Source organism: Oncorhynchus keta, chromosome 14 (assembly GCF_023373465.1).
Source record: "Oncorhynchus keta strain PuntledgeMale-10-30-2019 chromosome 14, Oket_V2, whole genome shotgun sequence".
Classification (NCBI taxonomy): domain Eukaryota; kingdom Metazoa; phylum Chordata; class Actinopteri; order Salmoniformes; family Salmonidae; genus Oncorhynchus; species Oncorhynchus keta.
In genome coordinates, this window is record NC_068434.1 from 75,470,135 (window position 1) to 75,496,316 (window position 26,182).

Here is a 26,182-nt window from a genome sequence, read left to right on the forward strand (position 1 = left end):
GATCAGATGAAACAGCTTTCAGTGTATTTGAGTTGTAGTAAGCTTTGTCAACACTCGTACAGTAAGTGGGGAAATAGCTACTCATTTGATTTCTGCATCCAACAGCTACAGTACAGTAAGTCTTTATGTTCTAACTATAAGGTCTTTCCTTATTGGTCAGCAGACATGAGCACACACAGTCAGTCAGTAAGCAACATCCCACTGTGCACACACTGGTTATATCAACATTGTTTCCAACGTCATTTCAAGGAAATGATGTTCAACCAACATGGAATAGATGTTGAATTGACATCCGTGCACAGGTTCTCATAAGCTCTTACAGTGTGATTTGTATTCTAGACACCGTAACTGTGCTGAGATTGCAGCGAGAGCTTCTGGGTCTCGTACATCTTCATACAATTTCTCTCAGCGCTGTGCTGGGGGGAGATTAAGCTGAAGCCTCTCAGCACGTCTCCTAGGCAGTAACACATTCTTGATGTTTAATGTTTTTGTGTTCATGATATACAATATCAGTCAAAAGTTTGGACACAACTACTCATTCCAGGTTTTTTTATTTTCTTTATTTGTACTATTTTCTACATTGTAGAATAATAATGAAGACATCAAAACTATGAAATCACACATGTGGTAACCCAAAAAGTGTAAACCAAATCAAAATTATATTTGAGATTCTTCAAAGTAGCTACCCTTTTCCATGATGACAACTTTGCACACTCTTGGCATTCTCTCAACCAGCTTCATGAGGTAGTCACCTGGAATGCATTTCAATTAACATGTGTGGCTGTTTTTCCTTCACTCTGCAGTCCAACTCATCCCAAACCATCTCAATTGGGTTGAGGTCGGGTGATTGTGGAGGCCAGGTCATCTGATGCAGCACTCCAATTACTCTCCTTGGTCAAATAGCCCTTACACAGCCTGGAGGTGTGACTTTGCACATACACTGCTGCCATCTAGTGTCAAAGTCTAAATTGTGCCTGGGCTGGAATAATACATTATGGCCTTTCTCTTGCATCACAAAGACAATGGCACAAAAAAAAATGTATTTGTATTATCTTTTACCAAATCTAATGTGTTTATTCTCCTACATTCCTTGAACATTTCCACAAACTTCAAAGTATTTCCTTTCAAATGGTACCAATAAAATGCATATCCTTGCTTCATGACCTGAGCTAAAGGCAGTTAGATTTGGGTATTTCATTTTAGGTGAAAATTGAAAAAAAGGGGCAGATCCTTAAGAGATACTTTAAGACATGAAGGTCTGTCAATGTGGAAAATGTCAAGAACTTTGAAAGTTTCATCAAGTGCCGTCGCAGAAACCATCAAGCGCGATGATGAAACTGGCTCTCACGAGGACTGCCACAGGAAAGGAAGACCCAGAGTTCCCTCTGCTACAGAGGATAAGTTTATTAGAGTTACCAGCCTCAGATATTGCAGGCCAAATAAATGCTTCAGAGTTCAAGTAACAGACACATCTTATACATCAACTGTTGAGAGGGGACTGCGTGAATCAGGCCTTCTTGGTCGAATTACTGCTAAGAAACCACTACTAAAGGATACTAATAATAAGAGACTTGCTTGGGCCAAAAAAACACAAGCAATGGACATTAGGCTGATGGAAATCTGTCCTTTGGTCTGATGAGTCCAAATGTGCGATTTTTGGTTCCAACTGCCGTGTCTTTGTGAGACGCAGAGTAGGTGAACCGATGATCTCCACATGTGTTGTTCCCACCATGAAGCATGGAGGAGGAAGTGTGATGGTGTGGGGGTGCTTTGCTGGTGACACTGTCTGTGATTTATTTAGAATTCAAGGCACACTTAACCAGCATGGCTACCACAGTATTCTGCAGTGATGTGCCATCCCATCTGGTTTGGGCTTAGTGGGACTATCATTTGTTTTTCAATGGAACAATGAACAACAATCACACCTCCAGGCGTGTAAGGGCTATTTGACCAAGGAGAGTGATTGTAGTGCTGAATCGGATGACCTGGCCTCCACAATCACCTGACCTCAACCCAATTGAGATGGTTTGGGATGAGTTGGACAGAGTGAAGGAAAAGCAGCCAACAAGTGCTCAGCATATGTGGGAACTCCCTCAAGGCTGTTGGAAAAGTGTTCCAGGTGAAGCTGGTTGAGAGAATGCCAAGAGTGTGCAAAGGGTGGCTACTTTGAAGAATATAAAATATATTTTGATTTGTTTAATCCTTTTTTGGTTACATGATTCCATATGTGTTATTTCATAGTTTTGATGTCTTCACTATTATTCTACAATGGAGAAAATAGTACAAAATGTGACAGAGAGATGTAATGGTTTGTTGTGTGGAGAGATGCCAGAAGCCATTCATTACTGTGGTGCTTGATCCATGTTTGACACACTAGTGATGTCTGTATGCAGTACACATGAAATGGCACTCCATCAGACACGTGTCACGCAGGTTTGACACTTGCAATACAGTCATAAAAAGGCAGCTGACACAAACAACAAACATCAACATCCACAGTTAATAACCCACTTACAAAGTTAACAGCCGCCCTTGTATGTGCAGTAGATTGAATGTGAATTTATTCTGGCTACGATACTATGGGTATGGTATGTTTATATGTAAGTAACGATTGCTCCATCTTCTCTGCAGTGTTAGGGGAGAATTTGGTCCCGATTTAAAATGCTTACATTTTTCATTCCAATTTATAAGTTCCCTCCGGCTGGCCTCAGGTTCATTAGAAAATGTTTCTGGGCCGCATGTAGAATCGACGGTGCTGCTATGATTTGAATATGCTCTGCTCATGGACCAGGTGTGTGTTTGTTCAGGCATCGTAATTAGAGGTCGACCGATTATAATTTTTCAACACCGATACCGATTATTGGAGGACCAAAAAAAGCCAATGCCGATTTAAATCGGCCAATTTTAATTAATTTTTATGTATTTGTAATAATGACAATTACAACAATACTGAATTAACACTTATTTTAACTTAATATAATAAGTAAAATCAATTTAGCCTCAAGTAGATAATGAAACCTGTTCAATTTGGTTTAAATAATGCAAAAACAAAGTGTTGGAGAAGAATGTAAAAGTGCAATATGTGCTAACGTTTCAGTTCCTTGCTCAGAACATGAGAACATATGAAACTGGTGGTTCCTTTTAACATGAGTCTTCAATATTCCCAGGTAAGAAGTTTTAGGTTGTAGTTGTTATAGGACTATTTCCCTCTATACCATTTGTATTTCATTATCCTTTGACTATTGGATGTTCTTATAGGCACTTTAGTATTGCCAGTGTAACAGTATAGCTTCCGTCCCTCTCCTCGCTCCTCCCTGGGCTCGAACCAGCAACACAACAACAACAGCCACCACATCGAAGCAGCGTTACCCATGCAGACCAAGGCTCAGAGCGAGTGAAGTTAGCGCGCGCTAATAGCGTTTCAAACTAGCCAGCCATTTCACTTCGGTCACACCAGCCTCATCTCAGGAGTTGATAGGTTTGAAGTCATAAACAGCACAATGCTTGATGCACAACGAAGAGCTGCTGGCAAAACGCACGGAAGTGCTATTTGAATGAATTTTTACGCGCCTGCTTCTGCCTACTACCACCAGTCAGATACTTAGATACTTGTATGCTTGTATGCTCAGTCAGATTATATGCAACACAGGACACGCTAGATAATATCAAGTAATATCATCAACCATGTGTAGTTAACTAGTGATTATGATTTATTGTTGTTTTATAAAATAAGTTTAATGCTAGCTAGCAACTTACGTTGGCTTACTGCATATGCATAACAGGCAGTCTCCTTGTGGAGTGCAAGGAGAGATAGGCAGGTCGTTATTGCGTTGGACTAGTTAACTGTAAGGTTGCAAGATTGATCTCCCGAGCTGACAAGGTGAAAATCTGTCTTTCTGCCCTTGAACGAGGCAGTTAACCCACCGTTCCTAGGCCGTCATTGAAAATAAGAGTGTGTTCTAAACGGACTTGCCTAGTAAATAAAGGTGTAAAAAATAATAATAATATATCAGCAAATCGGGGCCCAAAATACCGATTTCCGATTGTTATGAATATTTGAAATCGGCCATCGGCCATTCCGAATAATCGGTCGACCTCTAATCGTAATTCATGGCTGTGCCTGCGAAGGTAGGATCAGTGCACTCACAATGTGTTAGTTAAACAGGCCTGTGTAAACACAGCAACCACAGAGCGATGGAGAGCCAAGGTGGTGAGGGGAGATACTATTCAACAAGAGGAGGGGATCACATTCTCTCAGATTGTGTTTTAATAATTATTGTGTGTCTGTTGAAATAATCGACATAAAATGCCAGGAGATCTCATTAGTCTCTGATTTGGTATCGCCTCACATGGTACATTGCAGTTTTACAGCGCTTATTTATGGACCTCTAACAATTCCTTCTTTACAGAAGGAACCTATTACATATAAATTATTTAATGCAATAATGAAGCCAGGACTACAATAAAGTGCATTACTGCAGGGGCAAACTTTTTACGTAATCATTTGATGTTTTTTGTGTTGGTGAGTAGTGTTGGTGAGAGTGAGCCATTTTCTGTGTGTGCTGCCATTGTATTTCTAAAAACATCTCTGGGGGTTAATGCACTGTTGGAGTATGGATGGTCCACGCTGCACAACTGCTTCTGCGTCACAGATGAATGGGTGATGACACAGGGTACCAATGTGTGAAGATCTCACATCCATAAGCTGTGTAGTGGAGGGGAATGATTCACACACACACACAGAGTGAGACACTGTAGGCACTAGGCTAGGCAGACATACAATATTAACGTCCATAAGTTATATTATGTAATGTCAATAATGACATACTGTGCATAGTACATTAAATATACACACACATGCACATACATATTACTGTGCATACTAACAGATACACTTTGGTACGAGTTTATATGCTATGTAGAGACTGATCTAAAGACAGGAAGCACCATTTACTTGAATATTACGACTAAATAGAGTAGAAAGATGAAATGATTCCCACATCCTAACCTGTCTGTCGTATTGTTATTTAGTGTTCTGTCTCAGGAACATAGTAACAGGACCCATGAGCACCAACATGTGAAGCTCATAGGACCATATCAAATGAAAGCTAAAAGTTTTTTTTTTTTATTAAGGCATATACATTTTTCAACCCTTTTTCCATCCTTAAAATTTGGAATAAGCCAAGGCTTTGATTTCTGGTCAAACAGATGGAGAAGTAGTCTTAGTCTTAGAATAGGTTTTATCAAATATATCTAAGAACCTTACCAACTAATATCAACACATATTTAATTTTGGATACATTTTTCTGCCTTCTGTAAGTTTAAGAAACCGTGTGGCTTGAAATTCCGTTACAGCATGTGGGTTTTTGGTATCTGTAAGATATTTTTGAATTTCTCTCCATCATGAGGAGGGATGATAATGAAAGTTCACAGAAGTAACAAGTAAAGGTAGACCTATCAATTAGATAGTGTTTTTACCTATATCAATTTTGTTTCTGATTTATTAAGTGATTAAAACTCAATTTCGTTACCAAATCAGATTGTAGTCAATTCAATAGGAAATCATAGTGGCCAAAAGCCACAGTTGGGGCTAGAGGTCGACCGATGGCCGATTTCAACTTTTCATAACAATTGGTAATCTGCCTTTTTGGATGCCGATTACATTTGCAATCCACGAGGAGACTGGGTGGCAGGCTGACCACCTGTTCCACGAGGAGACTGGGTGGCAGGCTGACCACCTGTTCCACGAGGAGACTGCGTGGCAGGCTGACCACCTGTTCCACGAGGAGACTGGGTGGCAGGCTGACCACCTGTTCCACGAGGAGACTGGGTGGCAGGCTGACCACCTGTTCCACGAGGAGACTGGGTGGCAGGCTGACCACCTGTTCCACGAGGAGACTGGGTGGCAGGCTGACCACCTGTTCCACGAGGAGACTGCGTGGCAGGTTGACCACCTGTTCCACTAGGAGACTGGGTGGCAGGCTGACCACCTGTTCCACGAGGAGACTGCGTGGCAGGTTGACCACCTGTTCCACGAGGAGACTGGGTGGCAGGCTGACCACCTGTTCCACGAGGAGACTGCGTGGCAGGCTGACCACCTGTTCCACGAGGAGACTGCGTGGCAGGCTGACCACCTGTTCCACGAGGAGACTGCGTGGCAGGCTGACCACCTGTTCCACGAGGAGACTGCGTGGCAGGTTGACCACCTGTTCCACGAGGAGACTGCGTGGCAGGCTGACCACCTGTTCCACGAGGAGACTGGGTGGCAGGCTGACCACCTGTTCCACGAGGAGACTGGGTGGCAGGCTGACCACCTGTTCCACGAGGAGACTGGGTGGCAGGCTGACCACCTGTTCCACGAGGAGACTGGGTGGCAGGCTGACCACCTGTTCCACGAGGAGACTGGGTGGCAGGCTGACCACCTGTTCCACGAGGAGACTGGGTGGCAGGCTGACCACCTGTTCCACGAGGAGACTGGGTGGCAGGCTGACCACCTGTTCCACGAGGAGACTGGGTGGCAGGCTGACCACCTGTTCCACGAGGAGACTGCGTGGCAGGTTGACCACCTGTTCCACGAGGAGACTGGGTGGCAGGCTGACCACCTGTTACGCAAGTGCAGCATCAAAAAGACCTTGTGGAGCCAAGCTAAGTTTAAACTTAACTTATAAAAAAACAATCAATTAATCTTCACATAATCACTAGTTAACTATACATGGTTGATGATATTGTTAGGTTAACTAGCATGTTCTGCATTGCATATAATCAATGCGGTGCCTGTTAATTTATCATTGAATCACAGCCTACTTCAACTTGATGATTTAACAAAAGCACAATCGTTGCAATAATGTACCCAACCATAAACATCAATGCCTGTCTTAAAATCAATACACAAGTATATTTTTTTAAACATGCATATTTAGATAAAATAAATTAATGTAAGCAGGCAGTATTAACTAGGGATATTGTGTCACTTCTCTTGCGTTCAGTGCAAGTGGAACGGATGTGAAACGGCTAGCTTAGTTAGCGGTGCGCGCTAAATAGCGTTTCAATCAGTTACGTCACTTGCTCTGAGACCTTGAAGTAGTAGTTCCCCTTGCTCTGCAAGGGCCGCGGCTTTTGTGGAGCGATGGGTAACGAGGCTTCGAGGGTGACTGTTGTCGATGTGTGCAGAGGGTCCCTGGTTCGCGCCTGGGTATGGGCGAGGGGACGGACATAAGGTTATTCTGTTGCATTGATGCTGTTGACCCGGATTACTGGTTGCTGCGGAAAAAGGAGGAAGGTCAAAAGGGGGGTGAGTGTAACGAATGTGAAACGGCTAGCTTAGTTAGCGGTGCGCGCTAAATAGCGTTTCAATCGGTTACGTCACTTGCTCTGAGACCTTGAAGTAGTAGTTCCCCTTGCTCTGCAAGGGCCGCGGCTTTTGTGGAGCGATGGGTAACGATGCTTCGAGGGTGACTGTTGTCGATGTGTGCAGAAGGTCCCTGGTTCGCGCCCGGGTATGGGCGAGGGGACGGTTTAAAATTATACTGTTGCACAAGCTGAGTCGGGGTATATGCAGAAGTTTGGGCCACCTGGCTCATTGCAAACTGTTGAAAGGCCATTTATTCCTAACAAAGACCATAATTCATTTGCCAGAATTTTACATAATTATGACATAACATTGAAGGTTGTGCAATGTAATATTTAGACTTAGGATTGCCATCCGTTCGATAAAATACGTAACGGTTCCGTATTTCACTGAAAGAACAAACCTTTTGTTTTCAAAACGTCAGTTTACGGATTTGACCATATTAATGACTAAAGGCTCGTATTTCTGTTTGTTTATTATAATTAAGGATATGATTTGATCGAGCAGTCTGACTGAGTGGTTGTAGGCAGCAGCAGGCTCGTAAGCATTCATTCAAACAGCAGCTCTTAGCAATGCTGGGATGCACAGCGCTGTTTATGACTTCAAGCCTATCAACTCCCAAGATTAGGCTGGCAATACTAAAGTGCTTTTAAGAACATCCAATAGTCAAACGTATATGAAATACAAATGGTATAGAGAGAAATAGTCCTATAATAACTACAACCTAAAACTTCTTAGCTGGGAATATTGAAGACTCATGTTAATAAAAGGAACCACCAGCTTTCATATGTTCTCGTGTTCTGAGCAAGGAACTTAAACGTTTGCTTAAGTTGTTGCATTATTTAAAACAAATTGAACATGTTTTTATTTATGTATTATATAAAGTTAAAACAAGTGTTCATTGTTAATTCAGTATTATTGTAATTGTAATTTATTACAAATATAAAAATCGTCCGATTTAATCGGTATCAGCTTTTGTTGGTCGGTATCGGCTTTGAAAAATCATAATCGGTCGACCTCTAGTTTGGACAGTACAAAAGTACAGTACTGTAGAGTTTAGTACAGTACACAGTAGATTAACTAGAGTTCAGTACACTATTATACTGTACTGAACTCTACTCTGCTGTACTGTACTCTTCTGAGTTCTACTGTGATGTACTATGCTCTACTGTGCTATACTTGATGTCCAAACATGTGAAACATAGATATCTAGGATTGGTTCAGATTTGGTCCGGACCAACCAAATTTGGTCTTGTTTGGGGGCAGAGCTCATTAAAATAATAGCCAGTGTGTAGAATAATACTCAATTATGCAAAGGAGGATATTGTATATTTATACATTTTGTGAACCTATTTAGGATAGATCACCATGAAGAGAATAACATTCATATCCATAATTATGCATTTCTGTGTCGTACAGATCAGGGACCAATGATGAAATTCTGTTACTGCAATTCCAATACCAGATGTAAATCCACTTCACTTACTGTAGTTCAATAAAGTCAATGTGTGATGTCATAGCTGACACCATTCTATCTGCAGACATGTTGAATTATTTGGAGCAGATATTTAACTAACGTTGACAAACTTTTAGAGAATTTACTGAAACTTTGTATCTGCACAGTTCTTCCACTAAATTAGTTTTTGTAAAATGTTCCGTGTAAATTGGTCAAAGTAGTCATTGTGCATAGAGGTGTATGGTTTAAACTTCTAAATTAATGGTTTGTTTTGGCATACATTTTAAATGAAAAATGTAGTTACAGTGGAATTGCCCACAAGTAATTAGAGGACTGCTGTTTCAGATGTGAGTTTTGACAGTATGGATCGCCTGCGAAGGTCGACAGTTTATCTTCCACGTCCTCCTCCCTATCGCTGAATTTATATGCGTCTAAGTAGATAAGTGTCTGTCTGTTCCACTCTGAGTCGGTAAGAAGCAGAGGGGGAGAGAGGGGGCCTGGGTTGGGGAGAGGGGGCCTGGGTTGGGGAGAGGGGGCTTGGGTTGGGGAGAGGGGGCCTGGGTTGGGGAGAGGGGGCCTGGGTTGGGGAGAGGGGGCTTGGGTTGGGGAGAGGGGGCCTGGGTTGGGGAGAGGGGGCCTGGGTTGGGGAGAGGGGGCTTGGGTTGGGGAGAGAGGGCCTGAGTTGAGGAGAGAGGGGGCCTATGGTGTATCACTAAAACAATGCAGAAATACACAAAGCTGTGAACGATCTGAGAGACGAGGCAAGAAGGGCATTCTATGCCATCAAAAGGAACATAAAATTCGACATACCAATTAGGATCTGGCTAAAAATACTTGATTCAGTTATAGAACCCATTGCCCTTTATGGTTGTGAGGTCTGGGGTCTGCTCACCAACCAATAATTCACAAAATGGGACAAACACCAAATTGAGACTCTGCATGCAGAATTCTGCAAAAAAATCCTCTGTGTACAATGTAGAACACCAAATAATGCATGCAGAGCAGAATTAGGCTGATTCCCGCTAATGATCAAAATCCAGAATAGCGCCGTTAAATTCTACATCCATCTAAAAGGAAGCGATTCCCAAACCTTCCATAAAGCCATAAACTACAGGGAGATGAACCTGAAGAAGAGTCCCCTAAGAAAGCTGGTCCTGGGGCTCTGTTCACAAACACACCCCACAGAGCCCCAGGACAGCAACACAATTAGACTCAACCAAATAATGAGAAAACAAAAAGATAATTACTTGACACATTGGAAAGAAATAATAAAAAAACAGCAAACTAGAATGCTATTTGGCCATAAACATAGAGTACACAGTGGCAGAATACCTGACTACTGTGACTGACCAAAACTTAATGAACACTTTGACCCTGTACAGCAGGGGTGTCAAAGTCAAATGGACGGAGGGCCAAATAAAAAATTTAGCTACAAGCCGAGGGCCGGACTGTTCGAATGTTCATTGAAAATTTTTTAAATGACGCATATAGTCTAGTGAACCTAATTGAACCTACTGAAAACCTAACAAATATATTCCAATATGATCAGATAAATAAAGCAATATTTTCTTATGGCTCTGTCAGTAATCTTTAATTTTCAACAGACACAAAAGACAAATTTCCTTTATATAAAAATCCCCATAACATGAACATTAAATGAAAGAAACCGGTATTCAAGGCACCATCAGTAGCCTATATTTTCTATTTTAGCAAAAGTGGGCTAAATTTACTTCAAAGAAAAAACAATAATAGCAATTTTCTATCATCCACTCAACTGAAATATTTTTAAAATATAATTGGATTGAAATACAATAAAATAAAGTGCAAAAATCTATTAATCAAAAACAACACTTTGTTTAAGGAGAAGTAACATGCAGTGAAAACAAATATTAAACTTTAACTTTTAAACTTGAACTGAGTAAAAACTCTAAATATGTGATTGCACAGTAATGTTCACTTGTTTGAGGTTGAGGGTGATACTTGGTGGTGTCCCATCTTTTCCACAAGTTCATCAATGTTCGGGGTAAGGCTCTGAGCTGAGGAAATCCTCAGAATTGAGTGGAGGTGTTCAGCAGTAAGTCGACTTCTGTGTGATGTTTTGTTCAAGTTCATCAAAGAAAACAGTTGTTCACACAGGTATGTGCTGCCAAACATAGACAACGTTTGAGCAGCCTGGATGCGCAGCTGGGGCATTGTGTCGGGGAGGAAACGGGCGAACTCCGCAGCACCCACTGCCGCATATTTTGCCCTCAGTGCATCATTGCATTGGAGGTCAATCAACTCCATTTGGAGGTTTGGTGGTGAGCTTTCCACGTCAACAGCAAATGGGTTACCGAGCAGTTCCAACCTGCTTTTTGTGCTTCAAAGTCAGCAAATCGGCGTCGAAAGTCAGAGGCAAGCATACCTATTTTATCAGCCAACTGTGCGCTCGGGAACGCACTGGTAGAGAGCTTCTCTTTCATGGTCTGGCAGCTGGGAAAGTGGCTCAAATTTTCTTTCCGCATCTGCGTCTCCCACAGAGTCAGTTTGGTTTTAAATGCCTTCACTGTACTGTACATATCAGAGATGACACGATCCCGACCCTGCAGCTGCAAGTTCATTGCATTCAGATGACTCGTAATGTCACACAGAAAAGCCATTTCACACAGAAACATTTCGTCTCGGAGTTGTGTTGTGTCTTTCCCTTTGCTGTCCAAGAACAGACAAATCTCCTCACGAAGCTCGAAACATCTTTGAAGCACCTTTCCCTGGCTTAGCCATCGCACCTCTGTGTGATAAGGCAAATCACCATGCTCCGTTTCTAACTCCGTCAGAAATGCCTTGAACTGGCGGTGATTCAAACCTTTGGCTCTGATAAAGTTAACTGTGCGCGTGATGATGCTCATTACATGCTCCATTTTCAAGGCTTTACCGCACAACGCTTCCTGGTGTATGATACAATGATAAGCTGTCAGCTCACCTGTCGCGTTTTCCTCTTGCATCTTTTCCCGTATCTTCGCCACCAGTCCGCTCCTGTGTCCACACATCGCAGGTGCTCCGTCGGTTGTCAAACCCACGAGTTTTTCCCAAGGCAGCTCCATCTCATTTACACATCTTGACACCTCTTCATACAAATCATGCCCCGTAGTTGTGCCATGCATAGGACGTAAAGCCAAAAACTCCTCTGTCACGCTTAGGCTGGAGTCCACTCCGCGGATGAAAATTGACAACTGGGCAATGTCAGAAATGTCGGTGCTCTCATCCACAGCCAAGGAATATGCAATGAAATCTTTTCCCTTTTTCACAAGCTGCTCTTTTAGATTGATGGACAACTGGTCTACTCTCTCGGCAATGGTGTTTCTGCTCAGACTCACATTTAAAAAGAGTTGCCTTTTTTCTGGGCAAACTTCGTCACAAACTTTAATCATGCAGTTTTTGATGAAATCCCCTCCGTAAATGGCCGGGCTGATTTAGCGATCTCTTCTGCCAAAATAAAACTGGCCTTGACAGCAGCCTGGCCTTGTGATTTGGCTTTTTTGAACAGAGCCTGTCGAGATTTGAGGCCTCGTTTTAATTCCTCTGCCTTTTGTAGCCTTTGTTCCATGTCCATATTCTTGTTTTTGTCCGCGTGTTTCGTTTCATAATGTCGTCTCAGATTATACTCTTTCAGTACCGCCACACTTTCTCCACACAGAAGACACACAGGTTTTCCAGCTACCTCCGTGAACAAATACTCCGACTCCCACCTTGTTTGAAACCCCGGTTCTCAGTGTCCACCTTCCGTTTTGCCATTTTTGATGGGTATCTGAAAGTTAATTTTACTGTGATGCTGACAACTGCTGTGCCAATAAATATTGAAATGAAGCAGCCTACTGCTCGGTGCGTCACCGTTGCATTGTGGGAAATGTAGTATTGGTGCGTGTAAAAGATCTGCGGGCTGCCGGCTTGCTGCGGTCTGCGGGCCGGTTCTAATAATAAATCAAGATCATCCCAGGGGCCGTAAAAAACCTTCTCGCGGGCCGGATGTGGCCCGCGGGCCTTGACTCTGACATATGTGCTGTACAGACTCAGTGAGCATAGCCTTGCTATTGAGAAAGGCCGTCGTAGGCAGACCTGGCTCTCAAGAGAAGACAGGCTATGTGCACACTGCCCACAAAATGAGGTTTAAACTGAGCTGCACTTCCAAACCTCATGCCCAATGTATGACCACATTGGAGATGCATATTTCTCTCAATTTTGATAAAGTCCCATATCTATTGGGTGAAATACCACAGTGTGCCATCACAGCAGCAAGATGTGTTGCCACAAGATAAGGTCAACCAGTGAAGAACAAACATCAATGTAAAAATATTTATGCTTATTTATTTTCCCTTTTGTACTTTATCCATTTGTACATCGTTACAACACTGTGTGTATATATGCATAATATGACATTTGTAATGTCTTTCATTCTTTTGGAACTTCTGTGAGTATAATGTTTACTGTTCTTTTTCTGTTTATTTCACTTGCTTTGGAAATGTTAACATATGTTTCCCATGCCAATAAAGCCCCTGTTGAGGGGGCCTGGGTTGGAGAGAGTGGGCCTGGGTTAGGGAGAGAGGTGGCCTAGGTTGCAGAGAGGGGGCCTGGGTTGAACAGAGATAGAAGGGTCTGGGTTTGGACATAAGCGGGCAGATTTATAGGGGTTACATATTAAAATACTCCCTCTGCTGCTGCTGCTGCAAGGCCCAGACTGAATTCTGTTCTGTCAGTGCCATACACAGGTTGGTGTGTGTTATTGTATTTTCTTATTTCACCTTTATTTAACCAGGTAGGCCATTTGAGAACAAGTTCTCATTTACAACTGCTACCTGGCCAAGATAAAGCAAAGCAGTGCGACACAAACAACACAGTTACACATGGAATAAACAAACGTACAGTCAATAACACAATAGAAAAGTTTATATACAGTGTGTGCAAATGAAGTAAGATTAGGTAGGTAAGGCAATAAATTGGCCATGGTGGCGAGGTAATTACAATTTAGCAATTAAACACTAGAGTGATAGATGTGCAGAAGATGAATGTGCAAGTAGAGATACTTGGGTGCAAAGGAGAAAAAAATAACAATATGGGGATGAGGTAGTTGGGTGGACTATTTACAGATGGGCTGTATACAGGTGCAATGATCTGTAAGCTTCTCTGACAGCTGATGCTTAAAGTTGGTGAGTGCGATATTAGTCTCCCAGCTTCAGTGTTTTTTGCAATTTGTTCCAGTCTTTGGCAGCAGAGAACTGGAAGGAAAGGCAGCCAAATGAGTTGGTTTTGGGGGTGACCAGTGAAATATACCTGCTGGAGTGTGTGCTACGGGTGGGTGCTGCCATGGTGACCAGTGAGCTGAGATAAGGCTGGGCTTTAACTAGCAAAGACTTATAGATGATCTGGAGCCAGTGGGTTTGGCGATGAATATGAAGCAAGGGCCAGCCAACGAGAGCATACAGGTCGCAGTGGTGGGTAGTATATGGGGCATTGTTGACAAAACGGATGACACTGTGATAGACTGAATCCAATTAGCTGAGTGGAGTGTTGGGGGCTATTTTGTAAATGACATCGCTGAAGTCAAGGATCGGTAGGATAGTCTGTTTTACGAGGGTATGTTTGGCAGCATGAGTGAAGGATGCTTTGTTGCAAAATAGGAATCTGATTCTAGATTTAATTTTGGATTGTAGATGCTTAATGTGGGTCTGGAAGGAGAGTTTACAGTCTAACCAGACACCTAGGTATTTGTAGTTGTCCACATATTCTAAGTCAGAACCGTCCAGAGTAGTAATGCTAGACGGGCGGGCAGGTACGGGTAGCGATTGGTTGAAGGGCATGCATTTTGTTTTACTTGCATTTAAGAGCAGTTGGAGGCCACGGAAGGAGAGTTGTATGGCATTGAAGCTCGTCTGGAGGTGAGTTAACACAGTGTCCAAAGAAGGGCCAGATGTATACAGAATGGTGTCATCTGCGTAGAGGTGGATCAGAGAATCACCAGCAGCAAGAGCGACATCATTGATGTATACAGAGAAAATAGTCGGACAGAGTATTGTGTGTGTCTGTGTGTGAGTGAGTGAGGTCAGGGCTCTGCTGGGGCCATTATCCAGGGTTTTGATTGCAAACACATCACTGGTGGATAATATCTGGTGGTAATATCAATGTAAAATTGTAGGTCCTATGTTGAGAATTGTTCCAGTAACTGGCCCTAGCAGTATATCGAGCACTCAATAGGTCTTAATCCAGTTCCCTGAGGCTTCACATCAAGGGTCATGGCATTGATTATTAATCATTTCCAGTTGCGATCTTCAAGGCTTCAAAAACACAGCCCCCCAGGAATGTATAGTTTTAAGCTCCTGTAACCATATGCTTTCTGAGTTTAGTTGGGTAAACACAAAATCCATGAGGTTTGGGTATGATTTCCTCAGAGCATAAAGCTGTATAATGTTTGGGCCATTGTCTATCAGTAGTTAATTGAAGCCTATCCTCCTACCCTCTATTACCTCTAATTGGATCCCATCTGATGAATCTATTGGAAGGGGAGAGAGTGCTTGTCGTCAGGCAAAGTTATTGTTCCCGGAAGGAATGAATTATGAGACCAAGATACCACTATGAGGGGAGCAGCTGTCTGCTATCACCTGTCTTTCTACTAGATAGCTAGTGTGAATAAGATGCATTACCACTGAGACTGTTCTGGGAACTGCTGCTATGCTCTGAGGAGTGCGCTACATATTAGTAACTATAGCCCTCAATCAGATAGTGTTGTTGGAAGTGGAAATGCTTTTTACCAATGTATTGTTTATGGAGGAACACTGCATATATTAGATTAATTAAATATTCAAATATGCATCTTATAAGCAGCTGGAGACAACCATGTTCACAGACTTTGCCTTTGGCTTTTATAAAACAGCACCGTATTTCAGTTTATACTATGGTTTACATTTACATTTAAGTCATTTAGCAGACGCTCTTATCCAGAGCGACTTACACATTGGTGCATTCACCTTATGACATCCAGTGGAACAGTCATTTTACAATAGTGCATCTAAATCTTAAAAGGGGGGTGAGAAGGATACTTATCCTATCCTAGGTATTCCTTAAAGAGGTGGGGTTTCAGGTGTCTCCGGTCTGAAATAAGGTCTGAAATATCGTATTTATCTTTTATGCAAAACTACAGTAATGTTTCTATTCTCACAACCTAATTTTACAGTCTAAGATAAACATTCACCCAGCTGGCTGTAGAGCACAGCTCCAGACTGGTCTGGTTGGCAGTACATTCATATGATGAATGTTTTTTAAATGCAGCATCTTGCCAGCAGCTATCAAAATATATTAGAATTTCTGGGTAGCTGTATGCGTTTTTCTGTGTCAGCCTCTAAGAGGAGTGGGATTTAAGTGATGCTTAACTCTGTTTCACTAGCAGCTCTAAGATGCTGTCGGCAGGAGAAGCAGGCAGAGACAATGACAGTCTGACAGATCTTCATATCTTACCTATGTGACAGGACTATGACCACGACTGTAGGGCTGACATGCTTTAGGAGATGGATGTATGTCTGTTTTCTAGGATCTTTCCACAGGGTTTGAATGTTTTCCCCATCATCCTCCATCTGACTGTATTGTGATACTCTCATACGCTTATAGTCTCATACTCTCTTACACTACCTCACTTTCCCAACCTCAAAACATACATTGATATCAATCTGGTGGCATGGTAGAAAGGAAGTCTTTGTTCTGTTTGGTCCTTTGCTTAAGATGCCCTGGTTGTGTTCCTAATGGCACCCTATTCCCTTTATAGTGCCCCAGACCGTGTTCAATAGGTGCTATTACCTAGAATCTGGCTACTGTATATCACATGATTATAGGTTATCATTACTTTTCAGCTGAATGTAAGTGTTTTGAATGATGTGCATTGACTGCAATATACACTACCATTCAAAAGTTTCGGGTCACTTAAATTTGTTGTAGTTTTTGAAAGAACAGCAAAATAAAAAGTCCATTAAAATAACATCAAATTAATCAGAAATACAGTGTAGACATTGTTAATGACTAATGTAGCCAGAAACTGACTATATACATAGGCGTACAGGCCCATTATTAGCAACCATCACTCCTGTGTTCCAATGGTACGTTGTGTTCGCTAATCCAAGTGTATAATTTTAAAAAGGCTAATTGATCATTAGAAAACCCTTTTGCAATTATGTTAGCATAGCTGAAAACGGTTGTTCTGATTTAAAGAAGCAATAACACTGGCCATTTTTAGATTAGTTGAGTATCTGGTGCATCAGCATTTGTGGGTTCGATTACAGGCTCAAGATGGCCAGAAGCAATGAACTTTCTTCTGAAACTCATTAGTCTATTCTTGTTCTGAGAAAAGAAGGCTATTCCATGCGAGAAATTGCCAAGCAACCGATGATCTTGTACAACGCTGTGTACTACTCCCTTCACAGAACAGTGCAAACTGGCCCTAACCAGAATAGAAAGAGGAGTGGGAGGCCCCAGTACACAACTGAGCAAGAGGACAAGTACATTAGAGTGTCTAGTTTGAGAAACTGATGCCTCACAAGTCCTCAACTGGCAGCTTCATTAAATAGTACCCGCAAAACACCAGTCTCAACATCAACAGTGAAGAGCTGACTCCGGGATGCTGGCCTTCTCGGCAGAGTTGCAAAGTAAAAGCCATATCTCAGACTGGCCAATAAAAATAAAAGATTAAGATGGGCAAAAGAACACAGACCCTGGACAGAGGATCTCTGCCTAGAGGGCCAACATCCCGGGGTCACCTCAGTATCCCAGAGTCGCAACAGTTTTCAGCTGTGCGAACATAATTGCAAAATAGTTTTCTAATGATCAATTAGCCTTTTAAAATTATACACTTGGATTAGCGAACACAACGTGCCATTGGAACACAGGAGTGATGGTTGCTAATAATGGGCCTCTATACGCCTTTGTAGATATTCCATTGAAAATCAGCCGTTTCCAGCTACAATAGTCATTGTTAAGGTCTACACTGTATTTCTGATCAATTTGATGTTGTTTTAATGGACAAAAAATGTGCTTTTCTTTAAAAAATAGTGACCCCAAACTTTTGAATGGTTGTGTATGGCACAGTGTTCACTGATAGCTTGAATGTTAGGAGGTTGAACATGATGATGAAGGGGTGTGTGTGTCTAATATATACAGTTGAAGTCGGAAGTTTACGTACACCTTAACCAAATACATTTAAACTCCGTTTTCACAATCCCTGACATTTAATCCTAGTAAAAATGCCCTGTTTTAGGTCATTTAGGAGAGAGAGGCGAGAGTGATTTATTTCAGCTTTTATTTATTTCATCACATTCCCAGTGAGTCAGTTTACATACAATCAATTAGTATTTGGTAGCATTGCCTTTAAATTGTTTAACTAGGGTCCAATTTTTCAGGTAGCCTTCCACCAGCTTCCCACAATAAATTGGGGGATTTTTGGCTCAATCCTCCTAACAGAGCTGGTGTAACTGAGTCAGGTTTGTAGGCCTCCTTGCTCGCACACGCTTTTTCAGTTCTGCCCACAAATTTTCTCTAGGGTTGAGGTCAGGGCTTTGTGATGGCCACTCCAATACCTTGACTTTGTTGTCATTAAGCCATTTTGCCACAACTTTGGAAGTATGCTTGGGGTCATTGTCCATTTGGAAGACCCATTTGTGACCAAGCTTTAACTTCCTGACTGATGTCTTGAGATGTTGCTTTAATATATCCACATAATTCTTCCTACCTCATGATGCCATCTATTTTGTGAAGTGCACCAGTCCCACCTGCCACACAGCACCCCCACAACATGATGCTGCCACCCCTGTGCTTCACGGTTGGGATGGTGTTCTTCAGCTTGCAAGCCTCCCCCTTCTTCCTCCAAAGATAACGATGGTCATTATGGCCAAACAGTTGTATTTTTGTTTCATCAGACCAGAGGACATTTCTCCAAAAAGTACAATCTTCTTCCTTGCTGATTGGCCTTTCAGGTTATGTTGATTATAGAACTCGTTTTACTGTGGATATAGATACTTTTGTACCTGTTTCCTCCAGCATCTTCACAAGGCCCTTTGCTGTTGTTCTGGGATTGATTTGCACTTTTCGCAACAAAGCACGTTCATCTCTAGAAGACAGAACACCTCTCCTTCCTGAGCGGTATGACGGCTGCCTGGTCCCGTGGTGTTTATACTTCTGACCCACTGGAATTTTGATACAGTGAAAGAATCTGTCTGTAAACAATTGTTGGACAAATTACTTGTCATGCACAAAGTAGATGTCCTAACCGACTTGCCAGAACTATAGTTTGTTATCAAGAAATTTGTGGAGTGGTTGAAAAATTGGTTTTGATGACTCCAACCTAAGTGTATGTAAACTTCCGACTTCAACTGTATATATCTATCTGGACTGTGTTTGTATTCCGGACTCTGACATTGCTTGTTCTGATATTTATTTATTATAATATTTTGGATAAATGTATTGTAAATTGCTAGATATTACTGCCCTGTTGGAGCTGGAAACACAAGCATTTCACTGCACCTGTGATAACACCTGCAAAACTGTGTATGCAACCAATACACATTGATTTGATTTGTTCCTTGCGATCCATAGGTTATGATGCTGTGCTGGTTCCCAGGTCTCTCCATGTGAAAACATCACACTGGTGGGGTAGCCTACCTGCAGCTTCTGAGCACTGCAGAGTGTGTGTTGTTAGGATGTACCATAGACGTACTCTATCTTACCCCTTGGCTGTGACTGGGCTGGTGTACAGTATATGGAGATGATATTACAGTGTTCACATCCACGTGTTCACATCCACTTCCAGACAGGCTGCTATTTAATGATCAGATGCTGCACTGCTGAAGAATATTGAGGTTTGTCACAATGGAGAGCTTATTTAATTGGTACACAATCTTCTTTTCAAAGCAAAGAAAATGTAATTAGATGTTCTAATGAAAATTGCATGAAAATACAAGTGGCTGATTATGTCATTCGAAATTGAATATTTCTGTAACTGAAATGTAGTTTCAATATCAACAAAGAAGATGAGTCAATCTCTATTCTGGCCTGTATTTAGACAGAAATGTACACTCGAGTTTGCGTCCCAAATGCATCCTAAATGACAACCTATTGTTCCTGGTTCAAAAGTAGTGCACTACATATTCTTTCCTGCGTTCAGATTAAGAGACATAGACTGGTCTCTCAGTTTACTGTGTGCTAAACCTCTCTTTTGAATAATTGATCTCACGCAGAGAAGGTTGACCTCTGGTATGCTGTGTGGAATGCTAACATGTTTTAAAGTAATAGTCAGCACTTGACTTGGGCAGGTGCTCACTGGATCTGAGTACTGGAACCTCAAATGTTCTACTGTTCCTCTTATTTATTTTTTTATTTCACCTTTATTTAACCAGGTAGGCTAGTTGAGAACAAGTTCTCATTTGCAACTGCGACCTGGCCAAGATAAAGCATAGCAGTGTGAACAGACAACAACACAGAGTTACACATGGAGTAAACAATAAAAAAGTCAATAAAATAGTAGGGGAAAAAATAATCTACATACATTGTGTGCAAAAGGCATGAGGAGGTAGGCAATAAATAGGTCATCGGAGTGAATAATTACAATTTAGCAGATTAACACTGAAGTGATAAATGATCAGATGAACATGTGCAAGTAGAGATACTGGTGTGCAAAAGAGCAGAAAAGTAAATAAAATAAAAACAGTATGGGGATGAGGTAGGTAAATTGGGTGGGCTATATACCGAAGGACTATGTACAGCTGCAGCGATTGGTTAGCTGCTCAGATGGCAGATGTTTAAAGTTGGTGAGGGAGAGAAGTCTCCAACTTCAGGGATTTTTGCCATTCGTTCCAGTCGCAGGCAGCAGAGAACTGGAAGGAAAGGCGGCCAAATGAGGTTTTGGCTTTAGGGATGATCAATGAGATAAACCTGCTGGAGCGTGTGCTACGGGTGGGTGTTGCCACCGTGACCAGTGAACTGAGATAAGGCGGAGCTTTACCTAGCATGGACTTGTAGATGACCTGGAGCCAGTGGGTCTGGCGACGAACATGTACCGAGGGCCAGCCGAATAGAGCATACAGGTCGCAGTGGTGGGTGGTATAAGGTGCTTTAGTAACAAAACGGATGGCACTGTGATAAACTGCATCCAGGTTGCTGAGTAGAGTATTGGACGCTATTTTGTAGATGACATCGGCGAAGTAGAATGTTAGATCAGAAGTGTTTTGGAGCTCTTGCACCCAAATGTAATCAGTACCAGCACCCAAAATGAGAACCGGACCCTATTTCAGTCCAAGTTAAGCACTGGTAATATGGAGACAGTCAGACTCTTTTTCAGTGTTGATAGGGTTTTCTTACTGTAGAAATCAATTTGACTGTTATTATAAGCCTCGGCGTGCTGACTGTCTGTTGCAAACTACCGTATCTATAATTCATGGCCAGAATAATGCATGAGATGTCTCTACTGGCTATACAGCAGGTTTCATTGTCAATATAATTTAGTTCATTATTGGGCAAGATTCTGGTCCAAGTTTAAAAATGATGATTATACAGTGTCTAATTCATTGAGACATGTTGGTATTACTGTATGGGAGTATGAATGGCAGTGACTGAGTCTAACTCTCCTACACTGCTATACTCAGTATTTATATGTTGTGATGTCATGATAGTGTCACAGTGCACAGTCAGCTCTAAACCCTCAGAGGTAGTAATAACACATTACATTACATTTAAGTCATTTAGCAGACGCTCTTACCATATGACCTTTTGTTTTGGAGGTTTTCAGAACAAGGTTAAGGGTAGAGACAGCTTTTTGGACACTAAGAAAGCTTTGTTGTAGAGCATTTAACACAAAATCCAGGGAGGGGCCAGTTGAGTACAAGACTGTATCATCTGCATATAAATGGATGAGAGCGCTTCCTACTGCCTGAGCTATGTTGTTGATGTAAAGTGAGAAGAGTGTGGGGCCTAGGATCGAGCCTTAGGGTACTCCCTTGGTGACAGGCAATGGCTGAGACAGCAGATTTAATGACTTTATACACCGCACTCTTTGAGAGAGGTAGTTAGCAAACCAGGCCAAAGACCCCTCGGAGACACCAATACTCCTTAGCTGGCCCAAAAGAATGGAATGGTCTACCGTATCAAAAACTTTGGCCAAGTCAATAACAATAGCAGCACAATATTGCTTAGAATCAAGGGCAACGGTGACATATGTGGTCCTTCTGTAGCACAGTTGGTAGAGCATGGCGCTTGTAACGACAGGATAGTGGGTTCGATTCCCGGGACCACCCATACGTAGAATGTATGCACACATGACTGTAAGTCGCTTTGGATAAAAGCGTCTGCTAAATGGCATATATTATTATTATATTACATAATTGAGGACCTTTAAGGTTGCAGTGACACATCCATAACCTGAGCGGAAACCAGATTGCATACCTGAGAGAATACTATAGACATCAAGAAAGCCAGTCAGTTGATTATTGACACGTTTTTCCAACACTTGATGAACAGGGCAAAATAGAAATAGGCCTATAACAGTTAGGATCAGCTTGACAAACTGTGGCTGCCTTCCAAGAAAGGAGAGACAGGCTTGGCGATGATAGGGGCAGAAACCTTAAAGAAGAAAGCACCTCCTCCCAGCTGCCCACTGCTCTGAGGCTAGGAAACATTGTCACCACCGATAAATCCACTATAATTGAGAATTTCAATAAGCATTTCTCTACGGCTGGCTATGCTTTCCACATGGCTACCCCTACCCCGGTCAAGTGCCCAGCACCCTCCACAGTGACCCGCCAAAGCCCCCGCCATTTCTCCTTTACCAAAATCCAGATAGCCGATGTTCTGAAAGAGCTGCAAAATCTGGACCCCTACAAATCAGCCGGGCTAGACAATCTGGACCCTCTCTTTCTAAAATGATCTGCCGAAATTGTTGCAACCCCTATTACTAGCCTGTTCAACCTCTCTTTCGTATCGTCTACACTACGGTTCCGGTTGGAGCGGTCGCATTCGCACTTCGCTCTGCAGGTTGTATAACTTTTTATAACTTTTTCATTACATTTCATTATAGTACAACGGTTGATTTGTCTAATCTTAGCAATTCTTCTTAGCTAGCTACATAGCCGTCCTTGTATCAGAGATAATTGCATAATTATCGTAGTTCGTCGCCCTAACGTAGCCTTCACTGCTATTCGCCCAGGAGCTAGCTAACGCACACAGATTAGCATCACTGTAGTGCTATTCACTCAACTGTACGACTTGATTAGTTCAGTGTTAACTAGCTACATAGCTGTCTTTGTTTCCAAGATAATTGTGTAGTTTAGTGTGTGTAGCCTTGGAGTGATTATCTTAATTCACTGAGGTTCGCTAGCCAGCTATTTGTCGTCCTTAACGTAGGAGACTCTGCTAGCTAGCCAACAGCTAACTGCTAACAGCTAGCCAACGTCTGCTGTTTTGAATTCAACAACCCGGTCAGGTGGTTTCACATTTTCGTTTCATTGCAGTGCAGCGGTTTGATTTGTTTGATCGTGGCTAGCTGCATAGCCGTCTTTGTTTCAAAGATAATTGTGTAGTCTAGACCGATTCCCTAGGTTAGCTAGCCAGCTATTGTCGTTCTTTTAACTCAACGTAACGTAAACAACACTGCTAGCTAGCCAGCTAGCCCCCGAATAGCAGCACTGTAGAATTATTACACTCAACGGAACGACTTGATTAGTGTAGTGTCAACAACGCAGCTACTGCCAGCTAGCCTACTTTAGCAGTACTGTATCATTTTAATCATTTTAGTCAATAAGATTCTTGCTACGTAAGCTTAACTTTCTGAACATTCGAGACGTGTAGTCCGCTTGTCATTCCAATTTCCTTGCATTAGCGTAGCCTTTTCTGTAGCCTGTCAACTATGTGTCTGTCTATCCCTGTTCTCTCCTCTCTGCACAGACCATACAAACGCTCCACACCGCGTGGCCGCGACCACCCTAACCTGGTGGTCCCAGCGCGCACGACCCACGTGGAGTTCCAGGTCTCTGGTAGCCTCTGGAACTGCCAATCTGCGGCCAACAAGGCAGAGTTCATCTCAGCCTATGCCTCCCTCCAGTCCCTTGACTTCTTGGCACTGACGGAAACATGGATCACCACAGATAACACTGCTACTCCTACTGCTCTCTCCTCGTCCGCCCACGTGTTCTCGCACACCCCGAGAGCTTCTGGTCAGCGGGGTGGTGGCACCGGGATCCTCATCTCTCCCAAGTGGTCTTTCTCTCTTTCTCCCCTTACCCATCTGTCTATTGCCTCCTTTGAATTCCATGCTGTCACAGTTACCAGCCCTTTCAAGCTTAACATCCTTATCATTTATCGCCCTCCAGGTTCCCTCGGAGAGTTCATCAATGAGCTTGATGCCTTGATAAGCTCCTTTCCTGAGGACGGCTCACCTCTCACAGTTCTGGGCGACTTTAACCTCCCCACGTCTACCTTTGACTCATTCCTCTCTGCCTCCTTCTTTCCACTCCTCTCCTCTTTTGACCTCACCCTCTCACCCTCCCCCTACTCACAAGGCAGGCAATACGCTTGACCTCATCTTTACTAGATGCTGTTCTTCCACTAACCTCATTGCAACTCCCCTCCAAGTCTCCGACCACTACCTTGTATCCTTTTCCCTCTCGCTCTCATCCAACACTTCCCACACTGCCCCTACTCGGATGGTATCGCGCCGTCCCAATCTTCGCTCTCTCCCCGCTACTCTCTCCTCTTCCATCCTATCTTCTCTTCCCTCTGCTCAAACTTTCTCCAACCTATCTCCTGATTCTGCCTCCTCAACCCTCCTCTCCTCCCTTACTGCATCCTTTGACTCCCTATGTCCCCTATCCTCCAGGCCGGCTCGGTCCTCCCCTCCCGCTCCGTGGCTCGACGACTCATTGCGAGCTCACAGAACAGGGCTCCGGGCAGCCGAGCGGAAATGGAGGAAAACTCGCCTCCCTGCGGACCTGGCATCCTTTCACTCCCTCCTCTCTACATTTTCCTCCTCTGTCTCTGCTGCTAAAGCCACTTTCTACCATTCTAAATTCCAAGCATCTGCCTCTAACCCTAGGAAGCTCTTTGCCACCTTCTCCTCCCTCCTGAATCCTCCCCCCCTCCCTCCTCCCTCTCTGCAGATGACTTCGTCAACCATTTTGAAAAGAAGGTCGATGACATCCGATCCTCGTTTGCTAAGTCAAACGACACCGCTGGTTCTGCTCACACTGCCCTACCCTATGCTCTGACCTCTTTCTCCCCTCTCTCTCCAGATGAAATCTCGCGTCTTGTGACGGCCGGCCGCCCAACAACCTGCCCGCTTGACCCTATCCCCTCCTCTCTTCTCCAGACCATTTCCGGAGACCTTCTCCCTTACCTTACCTCGCTCATCAACTCATCCCTGACCGCTGGCTACGTCCCTCCCAGTCTTCAAGAGAGCGAGAGTTGCACCCTTCTGAAAAAACCTACACTCGATCCCTCCGATGTCAACAACTACAGACCAGTATCCCTTCTCTCTTTTCTCTCCAAAACTCTTGAGCGTGCCGTCCTTGGCCAGCTCTACCGCTATCTCTCTCAGAATGACCTTCTTGATCCAAATCAGTCAGGTTTCAAGACTAGTCATTCAACTGAGACTGCTCTTCTCTGTATCACGGAGGCGCTCCGCACTGCTAAAGCTAACTCTCTCTCCTCTGCTCTCATCCTTCTAGACCTATCGGCTGCCTTCGATACTGTGAACCATCAGATCCTCCTCTCCACCCTCTCCGAGTTGGGCATCTCCGGCGCGGCCCACGCTTGGATTGCGTCCTACCTGACAGGTCGCTCCTACCAGGTGGCGTGGCGAGAATCTGTCTCCTCACCACGCGCTCTCACCACTGGTGTCCCCCAGGGCTCTGTTCTAGGCCCTCTCTTATTCTCGCTATACACCAAGTCACTTGGCTCTGTCATAACCTCACATGGTCTCTCCTATCATTGCTATGCAGACGACACACAATTAATCTTCTCCTTTCCCCCTTCTGATGACCAGGTGGCGAATCGCATCTCTGCATGTCTGGCAGACATATCAGTGTGGATGACGGATCACCACCTCAAGCTGAACCTCAGCAAGACGGAGCTCCTCTTCCTCCCGGGGAAGGACTGCCCGTTCCATGATCTCGCCATCACGGTTGACAACTCCATTGTGTCCTCCTCCCAGAGCGCTAAGAACCTTGGCGTGATCCTGGACAACACCCTGACGTTCTCAACTAACATCAAGGCGGTGTCCCGTTCCTGTAGGTTCATGCTCTACAACATCCGCAGAGTACGACCCTGCCTCACACAGGAAGCGGCGCAGGTCCTAATCCAGGCACTTGTCATCTCCCGTCTTGATT

At 43.3% G+C, this 26,182-nt stretch overlaps 1 protein-coding gene across 3 annotated transcripts in view; it reads left to right on the forward strand.

Annotated features, from left to right (window-relative positions):
* tub (TUB bipartite transcription factor) overlaps nt 1-26,182 on the forward strand; it is a 121,936-nt gene that overhangs the window by 866 nt on the left and 94,888 nt on the right. The window lies entirely within an intron of this gene.